Source organism: Copadichromis virginalis, linkage group LG3 (assembly GCF_057382275.1).
Source record: "Copadichromis virginalis isolate Kocher_CV1m ecotype Utaka linkage group LG3, C_Virginalis_male_GT1.1, whole genome shotgun sequence".
Classification (NCBI taxonomy): domain Eukaryota; kingdom Metazoa; phylum Chordata; class Actinopteri; order Cichliformes; family Cichlidae; genus Copadichromis; species Copadichromis virginalis.
Window position 1 is genome coordinate 57,771,246 of NC_140620.1, and position 20,954 is coordinate 57,792,199.

General features: G+C 57.0%; 11 non-coding genes and 5 pseudogenes across 11 annotated transcripts; all 16 read left to right on the plus strand.

Moving 5' to 3' along the window:
- Positions 1–122: 122 nt before the first annotated feature.
- Positions 123–241, plus strand: LOC146715435 (5S ribosomal RNA; annotated as a pseudogene).
- Positions 242–1,061: 820 nt separating this feature from the next.
- LOC146715436 (5S ribosomal RNA) lies at positions 1,062–1,180 on the plus strand. Its single transcript, XR_014919462.1, has one exon. It is a non-coding gene; the product is annotated as a 5S ribosomal RNA (ribosomal RNA).
- Positions 1,181–1,999: 819 nt separating this feature from the next.
- Positions 2,000–2,118, plus strand: LOC146715437 (5S ribosomal RNA). Its single transcript, XR_014919395.1, has one exon. It is a non-coding gene; the product is annotated as a 5S ribosomal RNA (ribosomal RNA).
- Positions 2,119–3,214: 1,096 nt separating this feature from the next.
- LOC146715438 (5S ribosomal RNA) lies at positions 3,215–3,333 on the plus strand. Its single transcript, XR_014919421.1, has one exon. It is a non-coding gene; the product is annotated as a 5S ribosomal RNA (ribosomal RNA).
- A 2,124-nt stretch (positions 3,334–5,457) lies between these two features.
- LOC146715439 (5S ribosomal RNA) lies at positions 5,458–5,576 on the plus strand. Its single transcript, XR_014919463.1, has one exon. It is a non-coding gene; the product is annotated as a 5S ribosomal RNA (ribosomal RNA).
- Positions 5,577–6,912: 1,336 nt separating this feature from the next.
- On the plus strand, positions 6,913–7,031 carry LOC146715440 (5S ribosomal RNA; annotated as a pseudogene).
- A 1,098-nt stretch (positions 7,032–8,129) lies between these two features.
- Positions 8,130–8,248, plus strand: LOC146715441 (5S ribosomal RNA). The gene has a single exon (XR_014919464.1). It is a non-coding gene; the product is annotated as a 5S ribosomal RNA (ribosomal RNA).
- Positions 8,249–9,584: 1,336 nt separating this feature from the next.
- On the plus strand, positions 9,585–9,703 carry LOC146715442 (5S ribosomal RNA; annotated as a pseudogene).
- A 1,098-nt stretch (positions 9,704–10,801) lies between these two features.
- Positions 10,802–10,920, plus strand: LOC146715443 (5S ribosomal RNA; annotated as a pseudogene).
- Positions 10,921–13,562: 2,642 nt separating this feature from the next.
- On the plus strand, positions 13,563–13,681 carry LOC146715444 (5S ribosomal RNA). Its single transcript, XR_014919465.1, has one exon. It is a non-coding gene; the product is annotated as a 5S ribosomal RNA (ribosomal RNA).
- Positions 13,682–14,345: 664 nt separating this feature from the next.
- LOC146715445 (5S ribosomal RNA) lies at positions 14,346–14,464 on the plus strand. The gene has a single exon (XR_014919466.1). It is a non-coding gene; the product is annotated as a 5S ribosomal RNA (ribosomal RNA).
- Positions 14,465–15,243: 779 nt separating this feature from the next.
- Positions 15,244–15,362, plus strand: LOC146715446 (5S ribosomal RNA). The gene has a single exon (XR_014919578.1). It is a non-coding gene; the product is annotated as a 5S ribosomal RNA (ribosomal RNA).
- A 1,096-nt stretch (positions 15,363–16,458) lies between these two features.
- On the plus strand, positions 16,459–16,577 carry LOC146715447 (5S ribosomal RNA). Its single transcript, XR_014919422.1, has one exon. It is a non-coding gene; the product is annotated as a 5S ribosomal RNA (ribosomal RNA).
- Positions 16,578–17,637: 1,060 nt separating this feature from the next.
- On the plus strand, positions 17,638–17,756 carry LOC146715448 (5S ribosomal RNA). The gene has a single exon (XR_014919899.1). It is a non-coding gene; the product is annotated as a 5S ribosomal RNA (ribosomal RNA).
- A 1,489-nt stretch (positions 17,757–19,245) lies between these two features.
- LOC146715449 (5S ribosomal RNA) lies at positions 19,246–19,364 on the plus strand. The gene has a single exon (XR_014919467.1). It is a non-coding gene; the product is annotated as a 5S ribosomal RNA (ribosomal RNA).
- A 1,440-nt stretch (positions 19,365–20,804) lies between these two features.
- LOC146715450 (5S ribosomal RNA) lies at positions 20,805–20,923 on the plus strand (annotated as a pseudogene).
- The last annotated feature ends 31 nt before the right edge of the window (positions 20,924–20,954 follow it).

Genomic DNA, 20,954 nt, shown 5'->3' on the forward strand with positions numbered 1-20,954 from the left:
GCCTCTGGGTTAGGGTATTATGCAAACATGCAGGTATGGTTATAGGATTGTCTTCGTAACTTCAGGTACTTGCCACCTAATCACTTGAATCCATAAATTGAGACATTGTGCTGGAGCCAGCAGCTTTCGGCCATACCACCCTGAGCACGCCCGACCTCGTCTGATCTCGGAAGCTAAGCAGGGCTGGGCTTGGTTAGTACTTGGATGGGAGACTGCCTGGGAATACCTGGTGCTGTAAGCCTTTCATTTTCATGTCATTGAACCGCTTTTGATCCAGAGAAGGGGTGTATTAAAAGACCAAAAGCAGCTGCCCATTAATGAGGGCACATTAACGACATTGCTTTTGGCTGTTTTCCAATGTCTTGTGCTGCTAGCTGATGCCACTTACACCACACCAGGGCCTGTGGCTGCTGGCTGAGGCCACTTACACCACACCAGGGCCTGTGGCTGCTGGCTGAGGCCACCTACACCACACCAGGGCCTTAGTTGCTATTGAGGCCAATTACACCACACCAGGGTCTGTGGCTCTTGCTCAGGCCACTTACACCACACCAGGGCCTGTGGCACTGGCTGAGGCCACTTACACCACACCAGGGCCTGTGGCTGCTGGCTGAGGCCACCTACACCACACCAGGGCCTTAGTTGCTATTGAGGCCAATTACACCACACAAGGGCCTGTGGCTGCTGGCTGAGGCCACCTACACCACACCAGGGCCTGTGGCTGCTGGCTGAGGCCACTTACAACACACCAGGGCCTGTGGCTCTTGCTCAGGCCACTCATATCACACCAGGCCCTGTGCTTCTGGCCGAGGCCATCTTCACCAAACCAGGCCCTGTGCTGCTTGCTGTGGCCATGTACAACACACCAGGCCCTGTGCTGGTTCCTGACGCCATCTTCAACAATCCAGGGCCTGTGCTGTTGGATAAATGCCAAACTGAGCCTTTGGGTTAGGGTATTATGCAAACATGCAGGTATGGTTATAGGATTGTCTTCGTAACTTCAGGTACTTGCCACCTAATCACTTGAATCCATAAATTGAGACATTGTGCTGGGGCCAGCAGCTTACGGCCATACCACCCTGAGCACGCCCGACCTCGTCTGATCTCGGAAGCTAAGCAGGGCTGGGCTTGGTTAGTACTTGGATGGGAGACTGCCTGGGAATACCTGGTGCTGTAAGCCTTTCATTTTCATGTCATTGAACCGCTTTTGATCCAGAGAAGGGGTGTATTAAAAGACCAAAAGCAGCTGCCCATTAATGAGGGCACATTAACGACATTGCTTTTGGCTGTTTTCCAATGTCTTGTGCTGCTAGCTGATGCCACCTACACCACGCCACGGCCTTATTTGCTGGCTGAGGCCACATACACAAAACCAGGGCCTTAGTTGCTATTGAGGCCAATTACACCACACCAGAGCCTGTGGCTCTTGCTCAGGCCACTTACACCACACCAGGGCCTGTGGCACTGGCTGAGGCCACTTACACCACACCAGGGCCTGTGGCTGCTGGCTGAGGCCACTTACACCACACAAGGGCTTGTGGCTGCTGGCTGAGGCCACCTACACCACACCAGGGCCTGTGGCTGCTGGCTGAGGCCACCTACACCACACCAGGGCCTGTGGCTCTTGCTCAGGCCACTTACACCACACCAGGGCCTGTGGCTCTTGCTCTGGCCACTTACACCACACCAGGGCCTGTGGCTCTTGCTCAGGCCACTCATATCACACCAGGCCCTGTGCTTCTGGCCGAGGCCATCTTCACCAAACCAGGCCCTGTGCTGCTTGCTGTGGCCATGTACAACACACCAGGCCCTGTGCTGGTTCCTGACGCCATCTTCAACAATCCAGGGCCTGTGCTGTTGGATAAATGCCAAACTGAGCCTTTGGGTTAGGGTATTATGCAAACATGCAGGTATGGTTATAGGATTGTCTTCGTAACTTCAGGTACTTGCCACCTAATCACTTGAATCCATAAATTGAGACATTGTGCTGGGCCCAGCAGCTTACGGCCATACCACCCTGAGCACACCCGACCTCGTCTGATCTCGGAAGCTAAGCAGGGCTTGGCTTGGTTAGTACTTGGATGGGAGACTGCCTGGGAATACCTGGTGCTGTAAGCCTTTCTTTTTCATATCATTGAACCGCTTTTGATCCAGAGAAGGGGTGTATTAAAAGACCAGAAGCAGCTCCCCATTAATGAGGGCACATTAACGACACTGCTTTTGGCTGTTTTCCAATGTTTTGTGCTGCTAGCTGATGCCACCTACACCACACCAGGGCCTGAGTGACCGGCTGGGGCCACTTACACCACATCAGGGCCTGTGGCTCTGGCTGAGGCCACTTACACCACACCAGGGCCTGTGGCTGCTGGCTGAGGCCAGTTACACCACACCAGAGCCTGTGGCTGCTGGCTGAAGCCACTTACACCACACCAGGGCCTTAGTTGCTATTGAGGCCACTTACACCACACCAGGCCCTGTGGCTGCTGGCTGAGGCCACCTACACCACACCAGGGCCTGTGGCTGCTGGCTGAGGCCACTTACACCACACCACGGCCTGTGGCTGCTGGCTGAAGCCACTTACACCACACCAGGGCCTTAGTTGCTATTGAGGCCAATTACACCACACCAGAGCCTGTGGCTCTTGCTCAGGCCACTTACACCACACCAGGGCCTGTGGCACTGGCTGAGGCCACTTACACCACACCAGGGCCTGTGGCTGCTGGCTGAGGCCACTTACACCACACAAGGGCTTGTGGCTGCTGGCTGAGGCCACCTACACCACACCAGGGCCTGTGGCTGCTGGCTGAGGCCACCTACACCACACCAGGGCCTGTGGCTCTTGCTCAGGCCACTTACACCACACCAGGGCCTGTGGCTCTTGCTCTGGCCACTTACACCACACCAGGGCCTGTGGCTCTTGCTCAGGCCACTCATATCACACCAGGCCCTGTGCTTCTGGCCGAGGCCATCTTCACCAAACCAGGCCCTGTGCTGCTTGCTGTGGCCATGTACAACACACCAGGCCCTGTGCTGTTTCCTGAGGCCATCTTCAACAATCCAGGGCCTGTGCTGTTGGATAAATGCCAAACTGAGCCTTTGGGTTAGGGTATTATGCAAACATGCAGGTATGGTTATAGGATTGTCTTCGTAACTTCAGGTACTTGCCACCTAATCACTTGAATCCATAAATTGAGACATTGTGCTGGGCCCAGCAGCTTACGGCCATACCACCCTGAGCACGCCCGACCTCGTCTGATCTCGGAAGCTAAGCAGGGCTGGGCTTGGTTAGTACTTGGATGGGAGACTCCCTGGGAATACCTGGTGCTGTAAGCCTTTAATTTTCATGTCATTGAACCGCTTTTGATCCAGAGAAGGGGTGTATTAAAAGACCAGAAGCAGCTCCCCATTAATGAGGGCACATTAACGACACTGCTTTTGGCTGTTTTCCAATGTTTTGTGCTGCTAGCTGATGCCACCTACACCACACCAGGGCCTGAGTGACCGGCTGGGGCCACTTACACCACATCAGGGCCTGTGGCTCTGGCTGAGGCCACTTACACCACACCAGGGCCTGTGGCTGCTGGCTGAGGCCAGTTACACCACACCAGAGCCTGTGGCTGCTGGCTGAAGCCACTTACACCACACCAGGGCCTTAGTTGCTATTGAGGCCACTTACACCACACCAGGGCCTGTGGCTGCTGGCTGAGGCCACCTACACCACACCAGGGCCTGTGGCTGCTGGCTGAGGCCACTTACACCACACCAGGGCCTGTGGCTGCTGGCTGAAGCCACTTACACCACACCAGGGCCTTAGTTGCTATTGAGGCCACTTACACCACACCAGGGCCTGTGGCTGCTGGCTGAGGCCACCTACACCACACCAGGGCCCTTTTGCTGCTGGCTGAGGCCACTTACAACACACCAGTGCATGTGGCTTCTGGCTGAGGCCACTTACACCACACCAGGGCCTGTGGCTGCTGGCTGAGGCCACTTACACCACACCAGGGCCTGTGGCTCTTGCTCAGGCCACTCACATCACACCAGGCCCTGCGCTTCTGGCCGAGGCCATCTTCACCAAACCAGGCCCTGTGGTTCTTGCTCAGGCCACTTACACCACACCAGGGCCTGTGGCTCTGGCTTAGGCCACTTACACCACACCAGGGCCTGTGGCTCTGGCTTAGGCCACTTACACCACACCAGGGCCTGTGGCACTGGCTGAGGCCACTTAGACCACACCAGGGCCTGTGGCTGCTGGCTGAGGCCACTCACACCACACCAGGGCCTGTGGCTGCTAGCTGAGGCCACTTACACCAAACCAGGGCCTGTGGCTGCTTGCTGAGGCCATCTTCACCAAACCAGGGCCTGTGGCTGCTAGCTGATGCCACCTACACCACACCAGGGCCTGAGTGACCGGCTGGGGCCACTTACACCACATCAGGGCCTGTGGCTCTGGCTGAGGCCACTTACACCACACCAGGGCCTGTGGCTGCTGGCTGAGGCCACCTACACCACACCAGGGCCTTAGTTGCTATTGAGGCCAATTACACCACACCAGGGTCTGTGGCTCTTGCTCAGGCCACTTACACCACACCAGGCCTGTGGCACTTGCTCAGGCCACTTACACCACACCAGGGCCTGTGGCTGCTGGCTGAGGCCACTTACACCACACCAGGGCCTGTGGCTGCTGGCTGAGGCCACCTACACCACACCAGGGCATTAGTTGCTATTGAGGCCAATTACACCACACCAGGGTCTGTGGCTCTTGCTCAGGCCACTTACACCACACCAGGGCCTGTGGCTCTTGCTCAGGCCACTTACACCACACCAGGGCCTGTGGCTGCTGGCTGAGGCCACTTACACCACACCAGGGCCTGTGGCTGCTGGCTGAGGCCACCTACACCACACCAGGGCCTGTGGCTGCTGGCTGAGGCCAACTACACCACACCAGGGCCTGTGGCTGCTGGCTGAGGCCACTTACACCACACCAGTGCCTGTGGCTTCTGGCTGAGGCGACTTACACCACACCAGGGCCTGTGGCTGCTGGCTGCGGCCACTTACACCACACCAGGGCCTGTGGCTGCTGGCTGAGGCCACTTACACCACACCAGTGCCTGTGGCTTCTGGCTGAGGCCACTTACACCACACCAAGGCCTGTGGCTCTTGCTCAGGCCACTCACATCACACCAGGCCCTGCGCTTCTGGCCGAGGCCATCTTCACCAAACCAGGCCCTGTGCTCCTTGCTGTGGCCATGTACAACACACCAGGCCCTGTGCTGGTTCCTGAGGCCATCTTCAACAATCCAGGGCCTGTGATGTTGGATAAATGCCAAACTGAGCCTTTGGGTTAGGGTATTATGCAAACATGCAGGTATGGTTATAGCATTGTCTTCGTAACTTCAGGTACTTGCCACCTAATCACTTGAATCCATAAATTGAGACATTGTGCTGGGGCCAGCAGCTTACGGCCATACCACCCTGAGCACGCCCGACCTCGTCTGATCTCGGAAGCTAAGCAGGGCTGGGCTTGGTTAGTACTTGGATGGGAGACTGCCTGGGAATACCTGGTGCTGTAAGCCTTTGATTTTCATGTCATTGAACCGCTTTTGATCCAGAGAAGGGGTGTATTAAAAGACCAGAAGCAGCTCCCCATTAATGAGGGCACATTAACGACATTGCTTTTGGCTGTTTTCCAATGTCTTGTGCTGCTAGCTGATGCCACCTACACCACACCAGGGCCTTAGTTGCTATTGAGGCCAATTACACCACACCAGGGTCTTTGGCTCTTGCTCAGGCCACTTACACCACACCAGGGCCTGTGGCACTGGCTGACGCCACTTACACCACACCAGGGCCTGTGGCTGCTGGCTGAGGCCACTTACACCACATCAGGGCCTGTGGCTCTGGCTGAGGCCACTTTCACCACACCAGGGCCTGTGGCTGCTGGCTGAGGCCACCTACACCACACCAGGGCATTAGTTGCTATTGAGGCCAATTACACCACACCAGGGTCTGTGGCTCTTGCTCAGGCCACTTACACCACACCAGGGCCTGTGGCTCTTGCTCAGGCCACTTACACCACACCAGGGCCTGTGGCACTGGCTGAGGCCACTTACACCACACCAGGGCCTGTGGCTGCTGGCTGAGGCCACTTACACCACACCAGGGCCCTTTTGCTGCTGGCTGAGGCCACTTACACCACACCAGGGCCTGTGGCTGGTGGCTGAGGCCACCTACACCACACCAGGGCCTGTGGCTGCTGGCTGAGGCGACTTATACCACACCAGGGCCCTTTTGCTGCTGGCTGAGGCCACTTACACCACACCAGTGCCTGTGGCTTCTGTCTGAGGCGACTTACACCACACCAGGGCCTGTGGCTGCTGGCTGAGGCCAATTACACCACACCAGGGTCTGTGGCTCTTGCTCAGGCCACTTACACCACACCAGGGCCTGTGGCACTGGCTGAGGCCACTTACACCACACCAGGGCCTGTGGCTGCTGGCTGAGGCCACTTACACCACACCAGGGCCTGTGGCTTCTGGCTGAGGCGACTTACACCACACCAGGGCCTGTGGCTGCTGGCTGAGGCCACTTACACCACACCAAGGCCTGTGGCTCTTGCTCAGGCCACTCACATCACACCAGGCCCTGCGCTTCTGGCCGAGGCCATCTTCACCAAACCAGGCCCTGTGCTGCTTGCTGTGGCCATGTACAACACACCAGGCCCTGTGCTGGTTCCTGAGGCCATCTTCAACAATCCAGGGCCTGTGCTGTTGGATAAATGCCAAACTGAGCCTTTGGGTTAGGGTATTATGCAAACATGCAGGTATGGTTATAGGATTGTTTTCGTAACTTCAGGTACTTGCCACCTAATCACTTGAATCCATAAATTGAGACATTGTGCTGGGGCCAGCAGCTTACGGCCATACCACCCTGAGCAGGCCCGACCTCGTCTGATCTCGGAAGCTAAGCAGGGCTGGGCTTGGTTAGTACTTGGATGGGAGACTGCCTGGGAATACCTGGTGCTGTAAGCCTTTCATTTTCATGTCATTGAACCGCTTTTGATCCAGAGAAGGGGTGTATTAAAAGACCAAAAGCAGCTGCCCATTAATGAGGGCACATTAACGACACTGCTTTTGGCTGTTTTCCAATGTCTTGTGCTGCTAGCTGATGCCACCTACACCACACCAGGGCCTGAGTGACCGGCTGAGGCCACTTACACCACACCAGGGCCTGTGGCTCTTGCTCAGGCCACTCACATCACACCAGGCCCTGCGCTTCTGGCCGAGGCCATCTTCACCAAACCAGGGCCTGTGGCTGCTGGCTGAGGCCACTTACACCACACCAGGGCCTTATTTGCTATTGAGGCCACTTACACCACACCAGGGCCTGTGGCACTTGCTCAGGCCACTTACACCACACCAGGGCCTGTGGCACTTGCTCAGGCCACTTACACCACACCAGGGCCTGTGGCTGCTGGCTGAGGCCACTTACACCACACCAGGGCCTGTGGCTCTTGCTCAGGCCACTTACACCACACCAGGGCCTGTGGCACTGGCTGAGGCCACTTAGACCACACCAGGGCCTGTGGCTGCTGGCTGAGGCCACTCACACCACACCAGGGCCTGTGGCTGCTGGCTGAGGCCACCTACACCACACCAGGGCCTGTGGCTGCTGGCTGAGGCGACTTACACCACACCAGGGCCCTTTTGCTGCTGGCTGAGGCCACTTACACCACACCAGTGCCTGTGGCTTCTGGCTGAGGCGACTTACACCACACCAGGGCCTGTGGCTGCTGGCTGAGGCCACTTACACCACACCAAGGCCTGTGGCTCTTGCTCAGGCCACTCACATCACACCAGGCCCTGCGCTTCTGGCCGAGGCCATCTTCACCAAACCAGGCCCTGTGCTCCTTGCTGTGGCCATGTACAACACACCAGGCCCTGTGCTGGTTCCTGAGGCCATCTTCAACAATCCAGGGCCTGTGATGTTGGATAAATGCCAAACTGAGCCTTTGGGTTAGGGTATTATGCAAACATGCAGGTATGGTTATAGCATTGTCTTCGTAACTTCAGGTACTTGCCACCTAATCACTTGAATCCATAAATTGAGACATTGTGCTGGGGCCAGCAGCTTACGGCCATACCACCCTGAGCACGCCCGACCTCGTCTGATCTCGGAAGCTAAGCAGGGCTGGGCTTGGTTAGTACTTGGATGGGAGACTGCCTGGGAATACCTGGTGCTGTAAGCCTTTCATTTTCATGTCATTGAACCGCTTTTGATCCAGAGAAGGGGTGTATTAAAAGACCAGAAGCAGCTCCCCATTAATGAGGGCACATTAACGACATTGCTTTTGGCTGTTTTCCAATGTCTTGTGCTGCTAGCTGATGCCACCTACACCACACCAGGGCCTTAGTTGCTATTGAGGCCAATTACACCACACCAGGGTCTTTGGCTCTTGCTCAGGCCACTTACACCACACCAGGGCCTGTGGCACTGGCTGACGCCACTTACACCACACCAGGGCCTGTGGCTGCTGGCTGAGGCCACTTACACCACATCAGGGCCTGTGGCTCTGGCTGAGGCCACTTTCACCACACCAGGGCCTGTGGCTGCTGGCTGAGGCCACCTACACCACACCAGGGCATTAGTTGCTATTGAGGCCAATTACACCACACCAGGGTCTGTGGCTCTTGCTCAGGCCACTTACACCACACCAGGGCCTGTGGCTCTTGCTCAGGCCACTTACACCACACCAGGGCCTGTGGCACTGGCTGAGGCCACTTACACCACACCAGGGCCTGTGGCTGCTGGCTGAGGCCACTTACACCACACCAGGGCCCTTTTGCTGCTGGCTGAGGCCACTTACACCACACCAGGGCCTGTGGCTGGTGGCTGAGGCCACCTACACCACACCAGGGCCTGTGGCTGCTGGCTGAGGCGACTTATACCACACCAGGGCCCTTTTGCTGCTGGCTGAGGCCACTTACACCACACCAGTGCCTGTGGCTTCTGTCTGAGGCGACTTACACCACACCAGGGCCTGTGGCTGCTGGCTGAGGCCAATTACACCACACCAGGGTCTGTGGCTCTTGCTCAGGCCACTTACACCACACCAGGGCCTGTGGCACTGGCTGAGGCCACTTACACCACACCAGGGCCTGTGGCTGCTGGCTGAGGCCACTTACACCACACCAGGGCCTGTGGCTTCTGGCTGAGGCGACTTACACCACACCAGGGCCTGTGGCTGCTGGCTGAGGCCACTTACACCACACCAAGGCCTGTGGCTCTTGCTCAGGCCACTCACATCACACCAGGCCCTGCGCTTCTGGCCGAGGCCATCTTCACCAAACCAGGCCCTGTGCTGCTTGCTGTGGCCATGTACAACACACCAGGCCCTGTGCTGGTTCCTGAGGCCATCTTCAACAATCCAGGGCCTGTGCTGTTGGATAAATGCCAAACTGAGCCTTTGGGTTAGGGTATTATGCAAACATGCAGGTATGGTTATAGGATTGTTTTCGTAACTTCAGGTACTTGCCACCTAATCACTTGAATCCATAAATTGAGACATTGTGCTGGGGCCAGCAGCTTACGGCCATACCACCCTGAGCAGGCCCGACCTCGTCTGATCTCGGAAGCTAAGCAGGGCTGGGCTTGGTTAGTACTTGGATGGGAGACTGCCTGGGAATACCTGGTGCTGTAAGCCTTTCATTTTCATGTCATTGAACCGCTTTTGATCCAGAGAAGGGGTGTATTAAAAGACCAAAAGCAGCTGCCCATTAATGAGGGCACATTAACGACACTGCTTTTGGCTGTTTTCCAATGTCTTGTGCTGCTAGCTGATGCCACCTACACCACACCAGGGCCTGAGTGACCGGCTGAGGCCACTTACACCACACCAGGGCCTGTGGCTCTTGCTCAGGCCACTCACATCACACCAGGCCCTGCGCTTCTGGCCGAGGCCATCTTCACCAAACCAGGGCCTGTGGCTGCTGGCTGAGGCCACTTACACCACACCAGGGCCTTATTTGCTATTGAGGCCACTTACACCACACCAGGGCCTGTGGCACTTGCTCAGGCCACTTACACCACACCAGGGCCTGTGGCACTTGCTCAGGCTACTTACACCACACCAGGGCCTGTGGCTGCTGGCTGAGGCCACTTACACCACACCAGGGCCTGTGGCTCTTGCTCAGGCCACTTACACCACACCAGGGCCTGTGGCACTGGCTGAGGCCACTTAGACCACACCAGGGCCTGTGGCTGCTGGCTGAGGCCACTCACACCACACCAGGGCCTGTGGCTGCTGGCTGAGGCCACCTACACCACACCAGGGCCTGTGGCTGCTGGCTGAGGCGACTTACACCACACCAGGGCCCTTTTGCTGCTGGCTGAGGCCACTTACACCACACCAGGGCCTGTGGCTTCTGGCTGAGGCGACTTACACCACACCAGGGCCTGTGGCTGCTGGCTGAGGCCACTTACACCACACCAAGGCCTGTGGCTCTTGCTCAGGCCACTCACATCACACCAGGCCCTGCGCTTCTGGCCGAGGCCATCTTCACCAAACCAGGCCCTGTGCTCCTTGCTGTGGCCATGTACAACACACCAGGCCCTGTGCTGGTTCCTGAGGCCATCTTCAACAATCCAGGGCCTGTGATGTTGGATAAATGCCAAACTGAGCCTTTGGGTTAGGGTATTATGCAAACATGCAGGTATGGTTATAGCATTGTCTTCGTAACTTCAGGTACTTGCCACCTAATCACTTGAATCCATAAATTGAGACATTGTGCTGGGGCCAGCAGCTTACGGCCATACCACCCTGAGCAGGCCCGACCTCGTCTGATCTCGGAAGCTAAGCAGGGCTGGGCTTGGTTAGTACTTGGATGGGAGACTACCTGGGAATACCTGGTGCTGTAAGCCTTTGATTTTCATGTCATTGAACCGCTTTTGATCCAGAGAAGGGGTGTATTAAAAGACCAGAAGCAGCTCCCCATTAATGAGGGCACATTAACGACATTGCTTTTGGCTGTTTTCCAATGTCTTGTGCTGCTAGCTGATGCCACCTACACCACACCAGGGCCTTAGTTGCTATTGAGGCCAATTACACCACACCAGGGTCTTTGGCTCTTGCTCAGGCCACTTACACCACACCAGGGCCTGTGGCACTGGCTGAGGCCACTTACACCACACCAGGGCCTGTGGCTGCTGGCTGAGGCCACTTACACCACATCAGGGCCTGTGGCTCTGGCTGAGGCCACTTTCACCACACCAGGGCCTGTGGCTGCTGGCTGAGGCCACCTACACCACACCAGGGCATTAGTTGCTATTGAGGCCAATTACACCACACCAGGGTCTGTGGCTCTTGCTCAGGCCACTTACACCACACCAGGGCCTGTGGCTCTTGCTCAGGCCACTTACACCACACCAGGGCCTGTGGCTGCTGGCTGAGGCCACCTACACCACACCAGGGCATTAGTTGCTATTGAGGCCAATTACACCACACCAGGGTCTGTGGCTCTTGCTCAGGCCACTTACACCACACCAGGGCCTGTGGCTCTTGCTCAGGCCACTTACACCACACCAGGGCCTGTGGCACTGGCTGAGGCCACTTACACCACACCAGGGCCTGTGGCTGCTGGCTGAGGCCTATTACACCACACCAGGGCCTGTGGCTGCTGGCTGAGGCTACTTACACCACACCAGGGCCTGTGGCTGGTGGCTGAGGCCACCTACACCACACCAGGGCCTGTGGCTGCTGGCTGAGGCGACTTATACCACACCAGGGCCCTTTTGCTGCTGGCTGAGGCCACTTACACCACACCAGTGCCTGTGGCTTCTGTCTGAGGCGACTTACACCACACCAGGGCCTGTGGCTGCTGGCTGAGGCCACTTACACCACACCAGGGCCTGTGGCACTGGCTGAGGCCACTTACACCACACCAGGGCCTGTGGCTGCTGGCTGAGGCCACTTACATCACACCAGGGCCTGTGGCTGCTGGCTGAGGCCACTTACACCACACCAGGGCCTGTGGCTGCTGGCTGAGGCCACCTACACCACACCAGGGCCTGTGGCTGCTGGCTGAGGCGACTTACACCACACCAGGGCCCTTTTGCTGCTGGCTGAGGCCACTTACACCACACCAGTGCCTGTGGCTTCTGGCTGAGGCGACTTACACCACACCAGGGCCTGTGGCTGCTGGCTGATGCCACCTACACCACACCAGGGCCTGAGTGACCGGCTGGGGCCACTTACACCACATCAGGGCCTGTGGCTGCTGGCTGAGGCCAGTTACACCACACCAGAGCCTGTGGCTGCTGGCTGAAGCCACTTACACCACACCAGGGCCTTAGTTGCTATTGAGGCCACTTACACCACACCAGGGCCTGTGGCTGCTGGCTGAGGCCACCTACACCACACCAGGGCCTGTGGCTGCTGGCTGAGGCCACTTACACCACACCAGGGCCTGTGGCTGCTGGCTGAAGCCACTTACACCACACCAGGGCCTTAGTTGCTATTGAGGCCACTTACACCACACCAGGGCCTGTGGCTGCTGGCTGAGGCCACCTACACCACACCAGGGCCCTTTTGCTGCTGGCTGAGGCCACTTACACCACACCAGTGCCTGTGGCTTCTGGCTGAGGCCACTTACACCACACCAGGGCCTGTGGCTGCTGGCTGAGGCCACTTACACCACACCAGGGCCTGTGGCTCTTGCTCAGGCCACTCACATCACACCAGGCCCTGCGCTTCTGGCCGAGGCCATCTTCACCAAACCAGGCCCTGTGGTTCTTGCTCAGGCCACTTACACCACACCAGGGCCTTATTTGCTATTGAGGCCAGTTACACCACACCAGGGCCTGTGGCACTTGCTCAGGCCACTTACACCACACCAGGGCCTGTGGCACTTGCTCAGGCCACTTACACCACACCAGGGCCTGTGGCTGCTGGCTGAGGCCACTTACAATCACACCAGGGCCTGTGGCTCTTGCTCAGGCCACTTACACCACACCAGGGCCTGTGGCTGCTGGCTGAGGCCACTTACACCACACCAGGGCCTGTGGCTGCTGGCTGAGGCCACCTACACCACACCAGGGCCTGTGGCTGCTGGCTGAGGCCACCTACACCACACCAGGGCCTGTGGCTGCTGGCTGAGGCCACTTACACCACACCAGTGCCTGTGGCTTCTGGCTGAGGCGACTTACACCACACCAGGGCCTGTGGCTGCTGGCTGAGGCCACTTACACCACACCAAGGCCTGTGGCTCTTGCTCAGGCCACTCACATCACACCAGGCCCTGCGCTTCTGGCCGAGGCCATCTTCACCAAACCAGGCCCTGTGCTCCTTGCTGTGGCCATGTACAACACACCAGGCCCTGTGCTGGTTCCTGAGGCCATCTTCAACAATCCAGGGCCTGTGCTGTTGGATAAATGCCAAACTGAGCCTTTGGGTTAGGGTATTATGCAAACATGCAGGTATGGTTATAGCATTGTCTTCGTAACTTCAGGTACTTGCCACCTAATCACTTGAATCCATAAATTGAGACATTGTGCTGGAGCCAGCAGCTTACGGCCATACCACCCTGAGCACGCCCGACCTCGTCTGATCTCGGAAGCTAAGCAGGGCTGGGCTTGGTTAGTACTTGGATGGGAGACTGCCTGGGAATACCTGGTGCTGTAAGCCTTTCATTTTCATGTCATTGAACCGCTTTTGATCCAGAGAAGGGGTGTATTAAAAGACCAAAAGCAGCTGCCCATTAATGAGGGCACATTAACGACACTGCTTTTGGCTGTTTTCCAATGTCTTGTGCTGCTAGCTGATGCCACTTACACCACACCAGGGCCTGTGGCTGCTGGCTGAGGCCACTTACACCACACCAGGGCCTGTGGCTGCTGGCTGAGGCCACCTACACCACACCAGGGCCTTAGTTGCTATTGAGGCCAATTACACCACACAAGGGCCTGTGGCTGCTGGCTGAGGCCACCTACACCACACCAGGGCCTGTGGCTGCTGGCTGAGGCCACTTACAACACACCAGGGCCTGTGGCTCTTGCTCAGGCCACTCATATCACACCAGGCCCTGTGCTTCTGGCCGAGGCCATCTTCACCAAACCAGGCCCTGTGCTGCTTGCTGTGGCCATGTACAACACATCAGGCCCTGTGCTGGTTCCTGAGGCCATCTTCAACAATCCAGGGCCTGTGCTGTTGGATAAATGCCAAACTGAGCCTTTGGGTTAGGGTATTATGCAAACATGCAGGTATGGTTATAGGATTGTCTTCGTAACTTCAGGTACTTGCCACCTAATCACTTGAATCCATAAATTGAGACATTGTGCTGGAGCCAGCAGCTTACGGCCATACCACCCTGAGCACGCCCGACCTCGTCTGATCTCGGAAGCTAAGCAGGGCTGGGCTTGGTTAGTACTTGGATGGGAGACTGCCTGGGAATACCTGGTGCTGTAAGCCTTTGATTTTCATGTCATTGAACCGCTTTTGATCCAGAGAAGGGGTGTATTAAAAGACCAAAAGCAGCTGCCCATTAATGAGGGCACATTAACGACATTGCTTTTGGCTGTTTTCCAATGTCTTGTGCTGCTAGCTGATGACACCTACACCACACCACGGCCTTATTTGCTGGCTGAGGCCACATACACAAAACCAGGGCCTTAGTTGCTATTGAGGCCAATTACACCACACCAGAGCCTGTGGCTCTTGCTCAGGCCACTTACACCACACCAGGGCCTGTGGCACTGGCTGAGGCCACTTACACCACACAAGGGCTTGTGGCTGCTGGCTGAGGCCACCTACACCACACCAGGGCCTGTGGCTGCTGGCTGAGGCCACCTACACCACACCAGGGCCTGTGGCTCTTGCTCAGGCCACTTACACCACACCAGGGCCTGTGGCTCTTGCTCTGGCCACTTACACCACACCAGGGCCTGTGGCTCTTGCTCAGGCCACTCATATCACACCAGGCCCTGTGCTTCTGGCCGAGGCCATCTTCACCAAACCAGGCCCTGTGCTGCTTGCTGTGGCCATGTACAACACACCAGGCCCTGTGCTGTTTCCTGAGGCCATCTTCAACAATCCAGGGCCTGTGCTGTTGGATAAATGCCAAACTGAGCCTTTGGGTTAGGGTATTATGCAAACATGCAGGTATGGTTATAGGATTGTCTTCGTAACTTCAGGTACTTGCCACCTAATCACTTGAATCCATAAATTGAGACATTGTGCTGGGCCCAGCAGCTTACGGCCATACCACCCTGAGCACGCCCGACCTCATCTGATCTCGGAAGCTAAGCAGGGCTGGGCTTGGTTAGTACTTGGATGGGAGACTGCCTGGGAATACCTGGTGCTGTAAGCCTTTCTTTTTCATATCATTGAACCGCTTTTGATCCAGAGAAGGGGTGTATTAAAAGACCAGAAGCAGCTCCCCATTAATGAGGGCACATTAACGACACTGCTTTTGGCTGTTTTCCAATGTTTTGTGCTGCTAGCTGATGCCACCTACACCACACCAGGGCCTGAGTGACCGGCTGGGGCCACTTACACCACATCAGGGCCTGTGGCTCTGGCTGAGGCCACTTACACCACACCAGGGCCTGTGGCTGCTGGCTGAGGCCAGTTACACCACACCAGAGCCTGTGGCTGCTGGCTGAAGCCACTTACACCACACCAGGGCCTTAGTTGCTATTGAGGCCACTTACACCACACCAGGCCCTGTGGCTGCTGGCTGAGGCCACCTACACCACACCAGGGCCTGTGGCTGCTGGCTGAGGCCACTTACACCACACCAGGGCCTGTGGCTGCTGGCTGAAGCCACTTACACCACACCAGGGCCTTAGTTGCTATTGAGGCCAATTACACCACACCAGAGCCTGTGGCTCTTGCTCAGGCCACTTACACCACACCAGGGCCTGTGGCACTGGCTGAGGCCACTTACACCACACCAGGGCCTGTGGCTGCTGGCTGAGGCCACTTACACCACACAAGGGCTTGTGGCTGCTGGCTGAGGCCACCTACACCACACCAGGGCCTGTGGCTGCTGGCTGAGGCCACCTACACCACACCAGGGCCTGTGGCTCTTGCTCAGGCCACTTACACCACACCAGGGCCTGTGGCTCTTGCTCTGGCCACTTACACCACACCAGGGCCTGTGGCTCTTGCTCAGGCCACTCATATCACACCAGGCCCTGTGCTTCTGGCCGAGGCCATCTTCACCAAACCAGGCCCTGTGCTGCTTGCTGTGGCCATGTACAACACACCAGGCCCTGTGCTGTTTCCTGAGGCCATCTTCAACAATCCAGGGCCTGTGCTGTTGGATAAATGCCAAACTGAGCCTTTGGGTTAGGGTATTATGCAAACATGCAGGTATGGTTATAGGATTGTCTTCGTAACTTCAGGTACTTGCCACCTAATCACTTGAATCCATAAATTGAGACATTGTGCTGGGCCCAGCAGCTTACGGCCATACCACCCTGAGCACGCCCGACCTCGTCTGATCTCGGAAGCTAAGCAGGGCTGGGCTTGGTTAGTACTTGGATGGGAGACTCCCTGGGAATACCTGGTGCTGTAAGCCTTTAATTTTCATGTCATTGAACCGCTTTTGATCCAGAGAAGGGGTGTATTAAAAGACCAGAAGCAGCTCCCCATTAATGAGGGCACATTAACGACACTGCTTTTGGCTGTTTTCCAATGTTTTGTGCTGCTAGCTGATGCCACCTACACCACACCAGGGCCTGAGTGACCGGCTGGGGCCACTTACACCACATCAGGGCCTGTGGCTCTGGCTGAGGCCACTTACACCACACCAGGGCCTGTGGCTGCTGGCTGAGGCCAGTTACACCACACCAGAGCCTGTGGCTGCTGGCTGAAGCCACTTACACCACACCAGGGCCTTAGTTGCTATTGAGGCCACTTACACCACACCAGGGCCTGTGGCTGCTGGCTGAGGCCACTTACACCACACCAGGGCCTGTGGCTGCTGGCTGAAGCCACTTACACCACACCAGGGCCTTAGTTGCTATTGAGGCCACTTACACCACACCAGGGCCTGTGGCTGCTGGCTGAGGCCACCTACACCACACCAGGGCCCTTTTGCTGCTGGCTGAGGCCACTTACAACACACCAGTGCATGTGGCTTCTGGCTGAGGCCACTTACACCACACCAGGGCCTGTGGCTCTGGCTTAGGCCACTTACACCACACCAGGGCCTGTGGCTCTGGCTTAGGCCACTTACACCACACCAGGGCCTGTGGCACTGGCTGAGGCCACTTAGACCACACCAGGGCCTGTGGCTGCTGGCTGAGGCCACTCACACCACACCAGGGCCTGTGGCTGCTAGCTGAGGCCACTTACACCAAACCAGGGCCTGTGGCTGCTTGCTGAGGCCATCTTCACCAAACCAGGCCCTGTGCTGCTTGCTGTGGCCATGTAAAACACACCAGGTCCTGTGCTGGTTCTTGAGGCCATCTTCAACAATCCAGGGCCTGTGCTGTTGGATAAATGCCAAACTGAGCCTTTTGGTTAGGGTATTATGCAAACATGAAGGTATGGTTATAGGATTGTCTTCGTAACTTCAGGTACTTGCCACCTAATCACTTGAATCCATAAATTGAGACATTGTGCTGGGGCCAGCAGCTTACGGCCATACCACCCTGAGCACGCCTGACCTCGTCTGATCTCGGAAGCTAAGCAGGGCTGGGCTTGGTTAGTACTTGGATGGGAGACTGCCTGGGAATACCTGGTGCTGTAAGCCTTTGATTTTCATGTCATTGAACCGCTTTTGATCCAGAGAAGGGGTGTATTAAAAGACCAGAAGCAGCTCCCCATTAATGAGGGCACATTAACGACATTGCTTTTGGCTGTTTTCCAATGTCTTGTGCTGCTAGCTGATGCCACCTACACCACACCAGGGCCTGAGTGACCGGCTGGGGCCACTTACACCACATCAGGGCCTGTTGCTCTGGCTGAGGCCACTTACACCACACCAGGGCCTGTGGCTGCTGGCTGAGGCCACCTACACCACACCAGGGCCTTAGTTGCTATTGAGGCCAATTACACCACACCAGGGTATGTGGCTCTTGCTCAGGCCACTTAGACCACACCAGGGCCTTAGTTGCTATTGAGGCCAATTACACCACACCAGGGCCTGTGGCTGCTGGCTGAGGCCACTTACACCACACCAGGGCCTGTGGCTGCTGGCTGAGGCCACTTACACCACACCAGGGCCTGTGGCTGCTGGCTGAGGCCACTTACACCACACCAGGGCCTGTGGCTGCTGGCTGAAGCCACTTACACCACACCAGGGCCTTAGTTGCTATTGAGGCCACTTACACCACACCAGGGCCTGTGGCTGCTGGCTGAGGCCACCTACACCACACCAGGGCCCTTTTGCTGCTGGCTGAGGCCACTTACACCACACCAGTGCATGTGGCTTCTGGCTGAGGCCAATTACACCACACCAGGGCCTGTGGCTGCTGGCTGAGGCCACTTACACCACACCAGGGCCTGTGGCTCTTGCTCAGGCCACTCACATCACACCAGGCCCTGCGCTTCTGGCCGAGGCCATCTTCACCAAACCAGGCCCTGTGGTTCTTGCTCAGGCCACTTACACCACACCAGGGCCTTATTTGCTATTGAGGCCACTTACACCACACCAGGGCCTGTGGCACTTGCTCAGGCCACTTATACCACACCAGGGCCTGTGGCTGCTGGCTGAGGCCACTTACACCACACCAGGGCCTGTGGCTCTTGCTCAGGCCACTTACACCACACCAGGGCCTGTGGCACTGGCTGAGGCCACTTAGACCACACCAGGGCCTGTGGCTGCTGGCTGAGGCCACTCACACCACACCAGGGCCTGTGGCTGATAGCTGAGGCCACTTACACCAAACCAGGGCCTGAGTGACCGGCTGGGGCCACTTACACCACACCAGGGCCTGTGGCTCTTGCTCAGGCCACTCACATCACACCAGGCCCTGCTCTTCTGGCCGAGGCCATCTTCACCAAACCAGGCCCTGTGCTGCTAGCTGTGGCCATGTACAACACACCAGGCCCTGTGCTGGTTCCTGAGGCCATCTTCAACAATCCAGGGCCTGTGCTGTTGGATAAATGCCAAACTGAGCCTTTGGGTTAGGGTATTATGCAAACATGCAGGTATGGTTATAGGATTGTCTTCGTAACTTCAGGTACTTGCCACCTAATCACTTGAATCCATAAATTGAGTCATTGTGCTGGGGCCAGCAGCTTACGGCCATACCACCCTGAGCACGCCCGACCTCGTCTGATCTCGGAAGCTAAGCAGGGCTGGGCTTGGTTAGTACTTGGATGGGAGACTGCCTGGGAATACCTGGTGCTGTAAGCCTTTCATTTTCATGTCATTGAACCGCTTTTGATCCAGAGAAGGGGTGTATTAAAAGACCAAAAGCCCATTAATGAGGGCACATTAACGACATTGCTTTTGGCTCTTTTCCAATGTCTTGTGCTGCTAGCTGATGCCACCTACACCACACCAGGGCCTGAGTGACCGGCTGGGGCCACTTACACCACATCAGGGCCTGTGGCTCTGGCTGAGGCCACCTACACCACACCAGGGCCTTAGTTGCTATTGAGGCCAATTACACCACACCAGGGTCTGTGGCTCTTGCTCAGGCCACTTACACCACACCAGGGCCTGTGGCTCTTGCTCAGGCCACTTACACCACACCAGAGCCTGTGGCTGCTGGCTGAAGCCACTTACACCACACCAGGGCCTTAGTTGCTATTGAGGCCACTTACACCACACCAGGGCCTGTGGCTGCTGGCTGAGGCCACCTACACCACACCAGGGCCTGTGGCTGCTGGCTGAGGCCACTTACACCACACCAGGGCCTGTGGCTGCTGGCTGAAGCCACTTACACCACACCAGGGCCTTAGTTGCTATTGAGGCCACTTACACCACACCAGGGCCTGTGGCTGCTGGCTGAGGCCACCTACACCACACCAGGGCCCTTTTGCTGCTGGCTGAGGCCACTTACACCACACCAGTGCATGTGGCTTCTGGCTGAGGCCAATTACCCCACACCAGGGCCTGTGGCTGCTGGCTGAGGCCACTTACACCACACCAGGGCCTGTGGCTCTTGCTCAGGCCACTCACATCACACCAGGCCCTGCGCTTCTGGCCGAGGCCATCTTCACCAAACCAGGCCCTGTGGTTCTTGCTCAGGCCACTTACACCACACCAGGGCCTGTGGCACTGGCTGAGGCCACTTACACCACACCAGGGCCTTAGTTGCTATTGAGGCCAATTACACCACACCATGGTCTGTGGCTCTTGCTCAGGCCACTTACACCACACCAGGGCCTGTGGCACTGGCTGAGGCCACTTACACCACACCAGGGCCTGTGGCTGCTGGCTGAGGCCACTTACACCACACCAGTGCCTTATTTGCTATTGAGGCCACTTACACCACACCAGGGCCTGTGGCTCTTGCTCAGGCCACTTACACCACACCAGGGCCTGTGGCTCTTGCTCAGGCCACTCACATCACACCAGGCCCTGCGCTTCTGGCCGAGGCCATCTTCACCAAACCAGGCCCTGTGCTGCTAGCTGTGGCCATGTACAACACACCAGGCCCTGTGCTGGTTCCTGAGGCCATCTTCAACAATCCAGGGCCTGTGCTGTTGGATAAATGCTAAACTGAGCCTTTGGGTTAGGGTATTATGCAAACATGAAGGTAGGGTTATAGGATTGTCTTCGTAACTTCAGGTACTTGCCACCTAATCACCTGAATCCATAAATTGAGACATTGTGCTGGGGCCAGCAGCTTACGGCCATACCACCCTGAGCACGCCCGACCTCGTCTGATTTCGGAAGCTGAGCACGGCTGGGCTTGGTTAGTACTTGGATGGGAGACTGCCTGGGAATACCTGGTGCTGTAAGCCTTTCATTTTCATGTCATTGAACCGCTTTTGA